The following is a 16,071-nucleotide window of genomic DNA, read 5'->3' on the forward strand; positions in this document are numbered from 1 at the left end:
GAAAAACACGAGCAGGAGATGTCAAACTAGTAAGCGGAAGCACAACTCGACTGAAATTCTTAATGAACCGCCGATAAAAATTAGCGAATCCCAGAAACCTCTGCAATTGCTATTGTGTGGAAGGGGTCGGCCAACTCACAATGGCTTCAAGCTTACAGGGGTCGGCTCTGAGCTGTCCCTTTTCCAGTACGTAACCCAAAAAGGACACTGACCCCGCATTTGAAGACACATTTCTCAGCTTTCACTAACAGTTTATTTTCCAGAAGCCACTGTAATACATAGCGCACCTGCTGTACGTGGTCATCCAGTGATCGGGAAAAAATGAGAATGTCATCCAGATAGACAAAGACAAAATGGTTCAAAAAGTCCCGCAACACATCATTGATCAGAGTCAGTCCAAATGGCATTACCATATACTCATAATGTCCCAGCGGAGTGTTGAACGTCTTCCACTCATCCCACTGACGTATGCATACCAAGTGATACGCATTACGTAGGTCCAAATTAGTGAAGACAACCGCTTCCTGTAACGGAACAAAGGTGGAAGAAAGCAGTGGAAGGGGATATTTATTCCTCACAGTGATGGAAATAAGTCCACAATAGTCAACATAAGGTCTGAGAGATCCATCCTTTTTCCCTACAAAAAAGAACCCTGCAGCCACGGGTGAAGAGAACGACCGAATCAAGCCTGCCTCCAGAGACTCCGTAATATAGGCTTCCATGGCAGCCCTCTCCGGCCTGAAGAGGTTGAGCATGCTGAGTTTGTCTGCAAGGCCAGGCCTTCATTGTGACAGTGCTCAGTTTCTGTAGCTCTGGATCGGAGGCAGTGTGCTCCCACAGTTCAGTCAGCCTAAGGAAGAGATGTGTTGGATCAACATGATCTTGTTGTTGGGTTCGGGAGCAAACAAAAGCATTCTAGCTTTTTAAATGGCAATGTGTAGCTTTTTAAATAGGTTTAATGTATGTGTTGTAGGTTGCTAACATTATTCCCTCCTGTTTGACATTTTAAAAGCTTGTGTTTTCAATTATCAGTACAGCATCACTTTCAGGTGCATTTTCAATGCTTACTTCATTTAAATGCAATCTTCCATGTCCTTCTTTGGGTCCTCCTGGGCAAATGTGTAGTAAATAAAGGTATTAGTCACCATCCTTTGTATCATGCTTTTTATGCAGGGGAGAATACAGGTCACAGCAATAAACATAAGAACTAAAACAACAAATACTGGGGTCACAATCACAGTAGCATGGCTACCAAGGTCCAGAAGTCAGCCATGCGAGCCAATCCTGTGTTGAGGCTCATGGTGTGTGGTCTGCCACATGCCTTTGCAGCACGGTTAAGTTCTGTAGGTCCTCATAGATGTCGCTGCCAGTGGAGTATTCGTCTGGAATGAATGTGCAACATGTCTCACCAATTAGCTTACACACCCCACCTTGGGATGCGGTTAGCAAGAATGTTATACGGCCATAATCCAGAGCTGTGAGTGGATAGTGGCATGTGGGCAATACGTAGCAGTCCATCTTGTTGTTAAGGTGCGCCGTGGTGTTCATCATCTGCCACCAAAAGTTCGTAGAATAGCCATGAGGTTATTGAGTGTGGCTTCCTCGGTCCCATAGTGCTTCAGCTGTCGTCACGAACAGGAATACTTTCAGCCACGCTGTCATCCTTGTTGCTGACTAAAGGTAAGGGAGTCATTGGTTTCTTCACCGGGGTTGAGATGGAAGGTCCTAGAGGCTTTCTTCCCCCTTTGTAGTTGGACTCGGCTCAGCGTCAAGGTGCGTGATCTTCTTGCAGTGACTCTGGTAATCCATGTTGATCTTTCAGCAATGTTATTTTTAAAAGGAAATTGGATCCAGTTGTTTTACTGCTGTTATGCTGCTCCCTCCTGTTGAGTCATGACCACGTCATGGCTCAAAATTTCAGCAGCAGTCTTGTAGAAGTGTTCATAATGCAAATGACAACAACAATGACACAAAGGAAGACCCTCTGTAGAGTGTCAACCTCTGTATGGCACAGCGAAAAAACATTAGGTGATAATCTTTGAGAAATTGCCGTCAGTCAGTTCCTGTCACCGCCATAGCATCTGTTTTCTGTGTTGTTTACAGAAACATGATGCCATCCCTGAACTTCCTCTGTGCTTTCGGTTGGAGCTTGGCATGCTCCCCTTATCCTTCAGATAACCATTCTGTTGTCCACCATCTCCTGTTGATGCTCTCTAGGAAGCCCAGTGGTACAGCTCTCTGCGGGTCGTCAGCTGGAGGTGGTCTCCACCCCACTGATCCTCTTGTCGCTCTCTCATAGCCTCAGTCTGCATCTGCATCTCATTTTCTTCTTCCATCACTTTACCTTTTTCCACCTGTAATTTAAGCCTCCCCAGAAAATCCTCGTTTGCCACATGGCCCTTGCCATGTGTCAACTTCACACAATTAGACATACTAAGAAAGTTAGTTGCACATTCTCTCTTAAAGATTCCCAGGGCTTGTCTGTTAGGCTGAACGAATGGACTCTATGGCAGAAACAAACGCAGGGAATGCAGAAAGTCTCTTTATTTACAGTGTCTGGATTATTTACACAGGGTGGAGATTATGTACAGTGATAAATAAACGGAGGGAAACCAGGAAGGGGGCTGACACGCACTCGGAGGGAAAGGTATAATCGGCACACACAGGGTTGATCTACGAGAAAAAGGAAAACGAAATTTTAGGGGAAGATACCAAACATCCATCCATCCATCCATTCGCTTCCGCTTATCCTTTTCAGGGTCGCGGGGGCGCTGGAGCCTATCCCAGCTGTCATAGGGCGAAAGGCGGGGTACACCCTGACAGGTCGCCAGTCTGTCGCAGGGCTAACACATAGGGACAGACAACCATTCACACTCACATTCACTCGCACATTCACACCTAGTGGCAATTTGGATTGTCCAATTAACCTATCCCCACAAGCTGCATGTCTTTGGACGGTTTGGAGATACCAAACAATCAGTAAAAAGCGGCAATAAACATGGGGAGAGTTGGAGAGCTCACTTCTCACACTGGCAGTACAGGTTTTGGCGAGAATCTCCAGGATGCGAAGGTAAAGATGCGATTGATGTTTGAAGTGATCCCGGAAATACGGCTTTACCAGCAGCTGACAGGCAAGCGGGTGATGGATCCGGCTAAGGATACAGGACAAACAGGTAAGCAGACAAAATCCAAAACATGGGTTGGCTGTAGTGCACACCGCAGAGATTAACAAACACGTTACCACTCAGGGAGGCAACAATACTCCGACACCAGTGTCTGTCGCGCTGCTCCTAAATAACGCTCCATCAAATGACGTCTGATGTACCACCGGTGGTGACAGATCCTGTGAGACATGAAAATGCAGTTAATTAAACTGCTTTTCATTATGCAGTGAAGCAAAGAGCAAATAAAGATAAACACCAATAAGAAAGAAAACATACACCTAGGTACACACAGGTGTATGGTTCTGTGTAGAAAAAGACCTGTACATCTTTCTTGGAAAAAAGGAGCCTCATATAAAGCCTCTTTCTAAAATAAAGCTTTATTTAAACAGATGTTCTGTAGGCAACTGATTAATAAGGGGGTCAGAGGTCCATCAGTGACTGTGATGCAGTAACAGTGAAATGTCCATCAGTGATTGGCGCGTCAGTGTGATGTCATCCTCTAGTCATGTGACTCTTAAAGCAGGCTAAGAGGATTACTGAATCTCTCTTCAGTTATTGTCTGCTTCAGTCTTTTGTTTTCACAGAAGAAGACAAGGCATTTGTGGGTTGTCAAGATTTATTAATCACCTGATGAAATTGTAGATGAAGCTTAGTGAATTCTCTGTGTTTCTGCTGCTGGTCGGCATTTCTCTGCAGAGAGCTGACAGCCATTTACCTAACTTCAGTCCTGGAACTCCCCCTCTGCAGGTAGGACAAATGCAAGCTGGGAAGAAAACCAGTAACCCTGACACTGAGCTAATCAGCTGCAACCAAAGTCAGCTCTGATTTTGACTTAAATCAGAAGTGTATTATTCAGATTAATACCACAGGTGGCAAATTTACAGGCAATATTTACTTCAGTAGAAGTACAGATACTTGTGTTAAAATAAAGCTTCAGTAAAAGTTGAAGTACGGATTGAACTTCTTTACTGACATAAAACTGAAAAAGTACAGCTCCAGAGTAACCAGACAGGATAATGTATATTTAAATATATAACTTTCTACAGGACTGAATATAATATTTTTATGTAAAAGTCCAGAGCCTCTGAAGATTATCTGAGTACTTCTAACATTACACAAAGCAAAGGTGTCCATCACGCTTGTTCATGAAACTTGGTTTATCCATTTTCTGGAGCGAGCCAACAGTGAAGCTCTGAAGATTTCCCTCTGAGGGAGCTGTAGAGATCAATGGTGAAGATCATTGATCTATGCAATGAGCTTTAGTCTTTCTGATGTTTCTGAAATTATGCCTCTCTCAGTGGGTCAACAGAACATCTGGCACAGGACAGCTGTGATAAAAGAAAGGGAGGACGTTTCTCCAAACCTCTGGACCCAGGAAACCCAGCTTGGTCCTGATGGTCTCCCTCATTAGGTTTACTTAACTGTGAATCTAGCTGTTGATCATAATGTGAACGATGTTATTACATGAAAAGAACAAATTACACTAGTTTTTATTTAAAGTTTATGTGTTACCAGGCTGTAGAGTGCTCAGTGAGTGTAATGGATCTAAAACTGTTTAAATCTTTAGTCTTATATCATCCTCAGTCTTATGTTAAAATCTCAAAGGATAATGTTTGATGTTTAGTAAAGACGCTGGATTTGTGATTCCTTGCAAGCTTTGTTTAATGGGTAACTGAGCAGGCATTACATGCAAGCAGCTTGACTCCAGCGTCTTCTTACTGCATGCATGCGCAGTGCACTATTCTGAACAGGTAATAATAATAATAATAATGGATTGCATTTATATAGCGCTTTTCGGGACCCTATTCAACCCCCATTATTAAACAATACCAGTCAGATGTTCTATGTCCCCTTTCTTTAGGTTAAGACTGTATAAACAACAGATTCTAATCCACAACATTATAGCCTGGACATTAACCATTCACTTCAAACCTGGAACTGTCATTGGTAAGAATATAGTAAACATTTAACATTTGACCTTGTCAACATCACGTTACATGTAGTTTCCATGGATTTCGTTTTCTTTGTGCTCTGGGGAACAGGCGGTTGATGGTTGGACCACGGTAGAGTCATCGTGGGAATCTCTGTGTTGTGGTGGTGCTTCAGGGACTGGGAGGACATGCCTGCGGTTCCGCCTATACTCTCCGCCTCCTGACTGGACAATGTATGATCTGGATTTCTTATTAGTCCCTAAGGAGTCATGTCCATGATGCGTTTGCATCCTCACAACCTCACTTAGCACGAGGGGACGGAGTGGTCTGCTGGAGTTGTCATAGCATTTCTTTTGTGCATGGCGCTTATGAACTAGGCTTGTCTTAACAGCTGTGTTGCTTTTGGGCCTGGGAACCAGCAGATGTTGCATGATAGTGCATGTTTGCCTTGACATGAGCCTTTCAGCTGGAGAACCTAGTGTGTGAGCTTGAGTGGCTCTTTTTGTTTATGTGGCCTGGTACTGTTGCACACCGGACACGCAATTGTTTCTTGCCCTATATCTTCAGTTATTGTGGGCCAAAACATGATAGCATGGGCCCTGCGTTTAGTAGCTTCTGTGTCTGGGTGCCCTCTGTGGAGGACAGTGATTTAATCCTTTTGTAAAGACTTTGGGATCACTGTCTTCAGGCCTTTCTTGACAATGTCATCTTCAAGGGGGAGTTTATTTGATATGGGTAGTATTCACGAATTTCTGTGAGCAGCTGAGTTTGTCTGCAAGGCCAGGCCTTCATTGTGACAGTGCTCAGTTTCTGTAGCTCTGGATCGGAGGCAGTGTGCTCCCACAGTTCAGTCAGCCTAAGGAAGAGATGTGTTGGATCAACATGATCTTGTTGTTGGGTTCGGGAGCAAACAAAAGCATTCTAGCTTTTTAAATGGCAATGTGTAGCTTTTTAAATAGGTTTAATGTATGTGTTGTAGGTTGCTAACATTATTCCCTCCTGTTTGACATTTTAAAAGCTTGTGTTTTCAATTATCAGTACAGCATCACTTTCAGGTGCATTTTCAATGCTTACTTCATTTAAATGCAATCTTCCATGTCCTTCTTTGGGTCCTCCTGGGCAAATGTGTAGTAAATAAAGGTATTAGTCACCATCCTTTGTATCATGCTTTTTATGCAGGGGAGAATACAGGTCACAGCAATAAACATAAGAACTAAAACAACAAATACTGGGGTCACAATCTACAGTAGCATGTGCTACCAAGGTCCAGAAGTCAGCCATGCGAGCCAATCCTGTGTTGAGGCTCATGGTGTGTGGTCTGCCACATGCCTTTGCAGCACGGTTAAGTTCTGTAGGTCCTCATAGATGTCGCTGCCAGTGGAGTATTCGTCTGGAATGAATGTGCAACATGTCTCACCAATTAGCTTACACACCCCACCTTGGGATGCGGTTAGCAAGAATGTTATACGGCCATAATCCAGAGCTGTGAGTGGATAGTGGCATGTGGGCACATACGTAGCAGTCCATCTTGTTGTTAAGGTGCGCCGTGGTGTTCATCATCTGCCACCAAAAGTTCGTAGAATAGCCATGAGGTTATTGAGTGTGGCTTCCTCGGTCCCATAGTGCTTCAGCTGTCGTCACGAACAGGAATACTTTCAGCCACGCTGTCATCCTTGTTGCTGACTAAAGGTAAGGGAGTCATTGGTTTCTTCACCGGGTTTGAGATGGAAGGTCCTAGAGGCTTTCTTCCCCCTTTGTAGTTGGACTCGGGCTCAGCGTCAAGGTGCGTGATCTTCTTGCAGTGACTCTGGTGAATCCATGTTGATCTTTCAGCAATGTTATTTTTAAAAGGAAATTGGATCCAGTTGTTTTACTGCTGTTATGCTGCTCCCTCCTGTTGAGTCATGACCACGTACATGGCTCAAAATTTCAGCAGCAGTCTTGTAGAAGTGTTCATAATGCAAATGACAACAACAATGACACAAAGGAAGACCCTCTGTAGAGTGTCAACCTCTGTATGGCACAGCGAAAAAACATTAGGTGATAATCTTTGAGAAATTGCCGTCAGTCAGTTCTTGTCACCGCCATAGCATCTGTTTTCTGTGTTGTTTACAGAATCATGATGCCATCCCTGAACTTCCTCTGTGCTTTCGGTTGGAGCTTGGCATGCTCCCCTTATCCTTCAGATAACCATTCTGTTGTCCACCATCTCCTGTTGATGCTCTCTAGGAAGCCCAGTGGTACAGCTCTCTGCGGGTCGTCAGCTGGAGGTGGTCTCCACCCCTCACTGATCCTCTTGTCGCCTCTCTCATAGCCTCAGTCTGCATCTGCATCTCATTTTCTTCTTCCATCACTTTACCTTTTTCCACCTGTAATTTAAGCCTCCCCAGAAAATCCTCGTTTGCCACATGGCCCTTGCCATGTGTCAACTTCACACAATTAGACATACATAAGAAAGTTAGTTGCACATTCTCTCTTAAAGATTCCCAGGGCTTGTCTGTTAGGCTGAACGAATGGACTCTATGGCAGAACAAACGCAGGGAATGCAGAAAGTTCTCTTTATTTACAGTGTCTGGATTATTTACACAGGGTGGGAGATTATGTACAGTGATAAATAAACGGAGGGAAACCAGGAAAGGGGGCTGACACGCACTCGGAGGGAAAGGTATAATCGGCACACACAGGGTTGATCTACGAGAAAAAGGAAAACGAAATTTTAGGGGAAGATACCAAACATCCATCCATCCATCCATTCGCTTCCGCTGATCCTTTTCAGGGTCGCGGGGGGCGCTGGAGCCTATCCCAGCTGTCATAGGGCGAAAGGCGGGGTACACCCTGGACAGGTCGCCAGTCTGTCGCAGGGCTAACACATAGGGACAGACAACCATTCACACTCACATTCACTCGCACATTCACACCTAGTGGCAATTTGGATTGTCCAATTAACCTATCCCCACAAGCTGCATGTCTTTGGACGGTTTGGAGATACCAAACAATCAGTAAAAAGCGGCAATAAACATGGGGAGAGTTGGAGAGCTCACTTCTCACACTGGCAGTACAGGTTTGGGCGAGAATCTCCAGGATGCGAAGGTAAAGATGCGATTGATGTTTGAAGTGATCCCGGAAATACGGCTTTACCAGCAGCTGACAGGCAAGCGGGTGATGGATCCGGCTAAGGATACAGGACAACAGGTAAGCAGACAAAATCCAAAACATGGGTTGGCTGTAGTGCACACCGCAGAGATTAACAAACACGTTACCACTCAGGGAGGCAACAATACTCCGACACCAGATGTCTGTCGCGCTGCTCCTAAATAACGCTCCATCAAATGACGTCTGATGTACCACCGGTGTGACAGCATCCTGTGAGACACCGTCCCACCTACCTGTGCTGAAAAAGGAAGCAAACCCATGACACCACACCAGAGAAACCCTACCAACTCCTAATAGTCCCCCCCCCCCCTCAACGGGCGGCCCCCGGAAGGGCTTACCAGGATGTCTCTTGTAAAAGTCAGCAATGAGATCAGGGTCCTCAATAAACGAACTCGGAATCTAGTACTGATCCTCAGGCCCGTACCCCTCCCAGTCCACCAAAAACTGAAAGCCCTGGCCCCAGCGGCGCATGTCCAGTAGCTGCCGGACTGAATAGATAGAAATGCCATCCACTACTCCGGCGGGCGGGGGGGGGGGGGGGGGGGGGATCGGACGGGGGGCACAACAGGCTGCGAGAAACAGGTTTGAGCTGGGAAACATGGAAAGTAGGATGAATCCTCATGGAAGCGGGCAGTTGCAGTCTGACACATACAGGATTAATGAAGCATTGAATAGTGAAAGGACCCAGAAAACGGGGCACCAGCTTTCTAGACATACATTTCAAAGGAACAGTTGCAGACGACAGCCACACCTTCTGTCCCATGGATTATAGAGGAGCAGGGGATCTCCTCCGATCCACCGTACAGTGAGCTCGTGTCACAGTCTAAAGCAACACCGCCTTGGTCTGACGCCAAATCCTCCTGCTGCGGCGCAGGTGGTCCTGCACCACTGGGACCACAACCTCCGCCTCCTTAGAAGGAAACAGTGGGTGCTGATAACCCAAACAAACCTCAAACGGAGAGAAACTGGGGACAGAACAATTCAATTCAATTCAATTCAATTTTATTTATATAGCGCCAAATCACAACAAAAGTCGCCTCAAGGCGCTTCATAGATACAGAGAAAAACCCAACAATCATATGACCCCCTATGAGCAAGCACTTTGGCGACAGTGGGAAGGAAAAACTCCCTTTTAACAGGAAGAAACCTCCGGCAGAACCAGGCTCAGGGAGGGGCGGCCATCTGCTGCGACCGGTTGGGGTGAGAGAAGGAAGACAGGATAAAGACATGCTGTGGAAGAGAGACAGAGGTTAATAACAGATATGATTCAATGCAGAGAGGTCTATTAATACATAGTGAGTGAGAAAGGTGACTGGAAAGGAAAAACTCAATGCATCATGGGAATCCCCCGGCAGCCTACATCTATTGCAGCATAACAAAGGGAGGATTCAGGGTCACCTGGTCCAGCCCTAACTATATGCTTTAGAAAAAAGGAAAGTTTTAAGCCTAATCTTAAAAGTAGAGATAGTGTCTGTCTCCCGAATCCAAACTGGAAGCTGGTTCCACAGAAGAGGGGCCTGAAAACTGAAGGCTCTCCCTCCCATTCTACTTTTAAATACTCTAGGAACAACAAGTAGGCCTGCAGAGCGAGAGCGGAGCGCTCTAATAGGGTGATATGGTACTACAAGGTCATTAAGATAAGATGGGGCCTGATTATTTAAGACCTTGTATGTGAGGAGCAGGATTTTGAATTCAATTCTGGATTTAACAGGAAGCCAATGAAGGGAAGCCAAAACAGGAGAAATATGCTCTCTCTTTCTAGTCCCTGTCAGGACTCTTGCTGCAGCATTTTGGATTAGCTGAAGGCTTTTCAGTGAGTTTTTTGGACATCCTGATAATAATGAATTACAGTAGTCCAGCCTGGAAGTAATAAATGCATGAACTAGTTTTTCAGCGTCACTCTGAGACAGGATATTTCTAATTTTAGAGATGTTGCGCAAATGGAAGAAAGCAGTCTTACATATTTGTTTAATATGTGCGTTGAAGGACATGTCCTGGTCAAAAATGACTCCAAGGTTCCTCACCGCGTTACTGGAGGCCAAGGTAATGCCATCCAGAGTAAGAATCTGATTAGATACCATATTTCTAAGATTTTCAGGGCCGAGTACAATAACCTCAGTTTTATCTGAATTAAGAAGCAGAAAGTTAGCGGCCATCCAGGTCTTTATGTCTTTAAGACATTCCTGCAGTTTAACTAATTGGTGTGTGTTATCTGGCTTCATGGACAGATAGAGCTGGGTGTCATCTGCATAGCAGTGAAAATGTATGCTATGTCTTCTAATGATACTGCCTAAGGGAAGCATGTATAATGTAAACAGAATTGGTCCTAGCACTGAACCCTGTGGAACTCCATAATTAACCTCAGTGTGTGAAGAGGACTCTCCATTTACATGCACGAATTGGAGTCTATTAGATAGATATGATACAAACCACTGCAGCGCAGTACTTGTAATACCTACAGCATGTTCTAATCGCTCTAATAGGATATTATGATCAACAGTATCGAACGCTGCACTGAGGTCTAGCAGGACAAGCACAGAGATGAGTCCACTGTCAGAGGCCATAAGAAGATCATTTGTAACCTTCACTAAAGCTGTTTCTGTGCTGTGCTGAGCTCTGAAACCTGACTGAAACTCTTCAAATAAACCATTCCTCTGCAGATGATCTGTTAGCTGTTTGACAACTACTCTTTCAAGGATTTTTGATATGAAAGGAAGGTTGGAGATTGGCCTATAATTAGCTAAGACTGCTGGGTCTAGAGATGGCTTTTTGAGTAAAGGTTTAACTACAGCCAGCTTGAAGGCCTGTGGTACATAGCCGATTATTAGAGATAGGTTGATCATATTTAAGATCGAAGAATTAATTAATGGCAGGACTTCTTTGAGCAGTTTTGTAGGAATGGGGTCTAAAAGACACGTTGATGGTTTGGAGGAAGTAATTATTGAAGTTAACTCAGAAAGATCAATTGGAGAAAAAGAGTCTAACTTAATATCAATGGTACTAAGAGTAGCTGTAGATAATATTACATCTGTGGGATGATTATTGGTAATTTTTTCTCTAATGATAAAAATTTTATTTGTGAAGAAGTTCATGAAGTCATTACTAGTTAACGTTAAAGGGATGGTTGGCTCAAAAGAGCTCTGACTTTTTGTCAGCCTGGCTACAGTGCTGAAGAGAAACCTAGGGTTGTTCTTATTTTCTTCAATCAGTGATGAATAGTAAGATGTTCTGGCTTTGCGGAGGGCTTTCTTATAAAGCAGCAAACTATTTCTCCAGGCTAAATGATGATCCTCTAGATTTGTGACACGCCATTTCCTCTCCAGATTACGAGTCATCTGCTTTAGGGTACGTGTTTCAGAATTATACCACGGAGTCAGGTACTTCTGATTAGAGACCTTAGTTTTCACAGGAGCTACAGTATCCAGAGTCGTACGTAGTGAGGAGGTGAAATTATTAACAAGATAATCGACCTCTGTTGGGGTAGCGTTCAGATAGCTGCTTTGCTCTGTGTTGGTACAGGGCATTGGAGATGATAACAGTGGGTGGATTATATTCTTAAACTTAGTTACAGTGCTTTCAGAAAGACATCTACTTTGATAAAGTCTACTCTTCACCGCTGTGTAATCAATTATTGTAAAAGTAAATGTTATCAGGAAATGATCAGACAGGAGAGGGTTTTCAGGAAACACTGTTAAATGTTCAGGTTCGATGCCATATGTTAAAACAAGATCTAGAGTGTGATTAAAGTGGTGGGTGGGTTCTTTTACATTTTGAGAGAAACCAATTGAGTCTAATAACAGATTAAATGCCATGTTGAGGCTGTCATTTTTAGCATCTACATGGATGTTAAAATCACCCACAATAATTATTTTATCTGAGCTCAGAACTAAATTAGATATAAAGTCTGAGAAATCAGACAGAAACTCTGTGTAAGGCCCAGGTGGACGATAGATGATAACAAGTAAGACTGGTTTCTGAGTTTCACAGCTGGGGTGGACAATGTTAAGCATCAGGCTTTCAAATGAATTAAAAGTCTGTCTTGGTCTTTCATTAATTAATAGGCTGGTGTGAAAAATTGCTGCCACACCGCCCCCTCGGCCTGTGCTTCGAGATTTCTGGTAGTTAGAATGGCTCGGGGGTGTTGATTCATTTAAACTAACATAATCATCCTGCTGCAACCAGGTTTCTGTAAGGCAGAGTAAATCAATTTGTTGATCAATTATTAAGTCATGTACTAACAGAGACTTGGAGGAGAGAGACCTAATATTTAATAATCCACATTTCACTGTTTTACTCTTTGGTTCAGATGTGGATACTGTATTGTTCTTTCTTTGTGATTGTTTATGTTTAAGTTGTTTGTTGCTGGTTTTTAGTTTGTTTTTTGTCTGTTTGGGAGCTGACACAGTCTCTATGGAGATGGGTTTTTGGGGGGGTAGCAGGAGGAGAGAAGCTGCAGAGAAGCATGTAAGACTGCAACTCTGCTTCCTGGTCCCAACTCTGGATAGTCATATTTTGGGGGGTTTAATAAATTTGTCCATATTTCTAGAAATGAGAGCTGCTCCATCCAAAGTGGGATGGATGCCGTCTCTCCTAACAAGACCAGGTTTCCTCCAGAAGGTTTGCCAATTATCTATGAAGCCCACATCGTTTCTGGGACACCACTCAGACAGCCAGCAATTTAAGGAGAACATGCGGCTAAACATGTCACTCCTGGTCTGATTGGGGAGGGGACCAGAGAAAACTACAGAGTCCGACATTGTTTTGGCAAAGTTGCACACCGATTCAATATTGATTTTAGTGACCTCCGATTGGCGTAACCGGGTGTCATTACTGCCGACGTGAATTATGATTTTACTGAATTTACGTTTACCCTTAGCCAGCAGTTTTAAATTTCCTTCAATGTCGCCTGCTCTGGCCCCTGGAAGACAATTGACTATGGTTGCCGGTGTCTCTAGCTTCACATGTCTGAGAACAGAATCGCCAATTACCAGAGTTTGACCCCCGGCGGGTGTGTCGCCGAGTGGGGAAAAACGGTTAGACACATGAACGGGTTGGTGGTGTACCTGGGGCTTCTGTTTAGGACTATGCTTCCTCCTCACCGTGACCCAGCCGCCCTGATTCCCCAGCTGCTTGGGACCTGCCGGGGAACAGCTAGCGGGGCCTACGCTATTTTCGGCTGCACCAGCTACAGGGGCCTGGCTAGCTGCGGGTGAATGAAGGGTGCGAAGCCGAGTCTCCAATTCAGTAATCCTGGCCTCCAGAGCTGCAAATATGCTACATTTGTTACAGATATCATTACTGCTAAAGGAGGCCGAGGAGTAACTAAACATCTGACACAATGAGCAAGAAAGTGCAGGAGGGACAGGTGAAGTAGCCATGGTGCTAACGAGTCGGCTACGAGCTAAGCTAGGCTAGCGAGACAGTACAGAGACAGTGAGTGAATACTTTGGCTATAAATTAGGTAGTGAGTACACAGAAAGTGTGCTTCGGAGGAAGCACGTGAAGATTATACTATGAAAGAAGAATGTATTTAAAAGTTGTTAATTAAATCGCTAAGCAAATAAGCTACTCAGAAACACCACTGTGTTTGAGCAGGAACAGGAAGTGATACTCTACCACAGAGCGAGCGAACACCAAGTGACAGCGCCACCAAGTACAGAACAGGTGAGAGAGTTATGCGCATATTCTATCCAGGAGAGATGAGAGCTCCAGGAAGCAGGATTAGCCAAAACCACACAACGGAGCGCGGATTCCAGTTGTTGGTTCGTCCTTTAAGTTTGTCGATTAGACTGTGGGTGATAGCCCGAGGAGAGGCTCGCCCCCACCTCCAAGGCAGCACAAAACCCCTTCCACACACGTGACACAAACTGAGGTCCCCTGTCAGACACAATGTCCTGGGGAATCCCATGCAACCGAAAAACATGAACACCGAGTAAGCGAGCAGTCTCAAGGGCGGAAGGGAGTTTAGGCAAGGGAACAAAATGGGCAGCCTTGGAGAATCTATCCACAATGGTAAGGACGACCGAGTGACCAGAGGAACGCGGCAGCCCTGTGACGAAGTCCACAGCGATGTGCGACCACGGGTGACTGGGGACGGGCAGGGGATGCAAAAGCCCAGAAGGCGCCTGGTGACGGCTTTTAGAACGCGCACAAACTTCGCAAGCCACAACATACTCGCGCGCATCCCTCTCCAACGAAGGCCACGAAAAGGACCGTTTCGACAAAGACACCATACGATAAATGCCGGGATGACAGGCAAAGCGCACAGTGTGCAGCCAATGCAGGATGCGCGCGGACATGGCGGACATACATAATTATGAGGTCAATCAAATGGACCAATATGGCAAGGCCATGATGATCCAATTGGTAAAGTAAAGCCGATTGGCATCTTTCTTGGCCTTCAGACAACAATTCTGATGGCTAAAGATCCAAGCGGAACAGGCAAAAAACCAAAAAACAAAAAAAAAGCGCCCAGGTGGAGATGCCCATCGTCCGGCGAAATCTGAGACAGCACGGCTCCCACGCCGGTATCGGAAGCATCAACCTTAACATCAAACTGTCTGAACACGTCGGGGTGGGCGAGGACGGGAGCGGAGCAAAACAGCTCCTTAAGCCGTGAAAAAGCCCGTTCGGCTTCCGCCGTCCACTGAAAAACACGAGCAGGAGATGTCAAACTAGTAAGCGGAAGCACAACTCGACTGAAATTCTTAATGAACCGCCGATAAAAATTAGCGAATCCCAGAAACCTCTGCAATTGCTATTGTGTGGAAGGGGTCGGCCAACTCACAATGGCTTCAAGCTTACAGGGGTCGGCTCTGAGCTGTCCCTTTTCCAGTACGTAACCCAAAAAGGACACTGACCCCGCATTTGAAGACACATTTCTCAGCTTTCACTAACAGTTTATTTTCCAGAAGCCACTGTAATACACAGCGCACCTGCTGTACGTGGTCATCCAGTGATCGGGAAAAAATGAGAATGTCATCCAGATAGACAAAGACAAAATGGTTCAAAAAGTCCCGCAACACATCATTGATCAGAGTCAGTCCAAATGGCATTACCATATACTCATAATGTCCCAGCAGAGTGTTGAACGTCTTCCACTCATCCCACTGACGTATGCATACCAAGTGATACGCATTACGTAGGTCCAAATTAGTGAAGACAACCGCTTCCTGTAACGGAACAAAGGTGGAAGAAAGCAGTGGAAGGGGATATTTATTCCTCACAGTGATGGAAATAAGTCCACAATAGTCAACATAAGGTCTGAGAGATCCATCCTTTTTCCCTACAAAAAAGAACCCTGCAGCCACGGGTGAAGAGAACGACCGAATCAAGCCTGCCTCCAGAGACTCCGTAATATAGGCTTCCATGGCAGCCCTCTCCGGCCTGAAGAGGTTGTACAGCCGATTAGTAGGCAGCAAAGCTCCAGGCAACAATTCAATAGAACAGTCATATGGCCGGTGGGGAGGCAGAGACAGAGCGCGACGTTTGAAAACTGACCTCAGATCATGATAGACCTCCAGCACAGACGACAGGTCCAAATCTTTTTGTGTCGATTCGGGAGCACCGGCCGCAGAGGGAGGTAAAGCAGACCGCAGACAGTGTGACAAACAGTGGCTACTCCAACTCTCTATACGACGGGTGGCCCAGTTGATATGGGGATTGTGGCGCTCGAACCAAGGATAGCCCAAGACTACAGGGGAATCAGGGGACGCGAAAACAAAAAAACTGAGAAATTTGCGATGATTGCCCGAGAGAATTGATGAGACAGGTTCCGTTTCATGGGTGACTGAGGGCAAAGCCTGACCATTGAGGGCAAAAAC

At 45.2% G+C, this 16,071-nt stretch overlaps 1 protein-coding gene across 3 annotated transcripts in view; it reads left to right on the forward strand.

The window, feature by feature from the left end:
• Positions 1 to 3,692: 3,692 nt before the first annotated feature.
• LOC113014588 (ubiquitin carboxyl-terminal hydrolase 29-like) overlaps positions 3,693 to 16,071 on the forward strand; it is a 37,072-nt gene continuing 24,693 nt past the window's right edge. For 2 of the 3 annotated variants that reach the window (XM_026156233.1, XM_026156234.1), the window contains exon 1: positions 3,694 to 3,911. The gene's annotated coding sequence lies outside the window, so the exon portion shown is untranslated. Of the gene's footprint in view, positions 3,912 to 16,071 lie in introns of all 3 variants that reach the window. The other variant, XM_026156235.1, reaches the window with a different exon arrangement.

Source organism: Astatotilapia calliptera, chromosome 22, assembly GCF_900246225.1.
Source record: "Astatotilapia calliptera chromosome 22, fAstCal1.2, whole genome shotgun sequence".
In the NCBI taxonomy this organism is placed as follows: Eukaryota; Metazoa; Chordata; class Actinopteri; order Cichliformes; family Cichlidae; genus Astatotilapia; species Astatotilapia calliptera.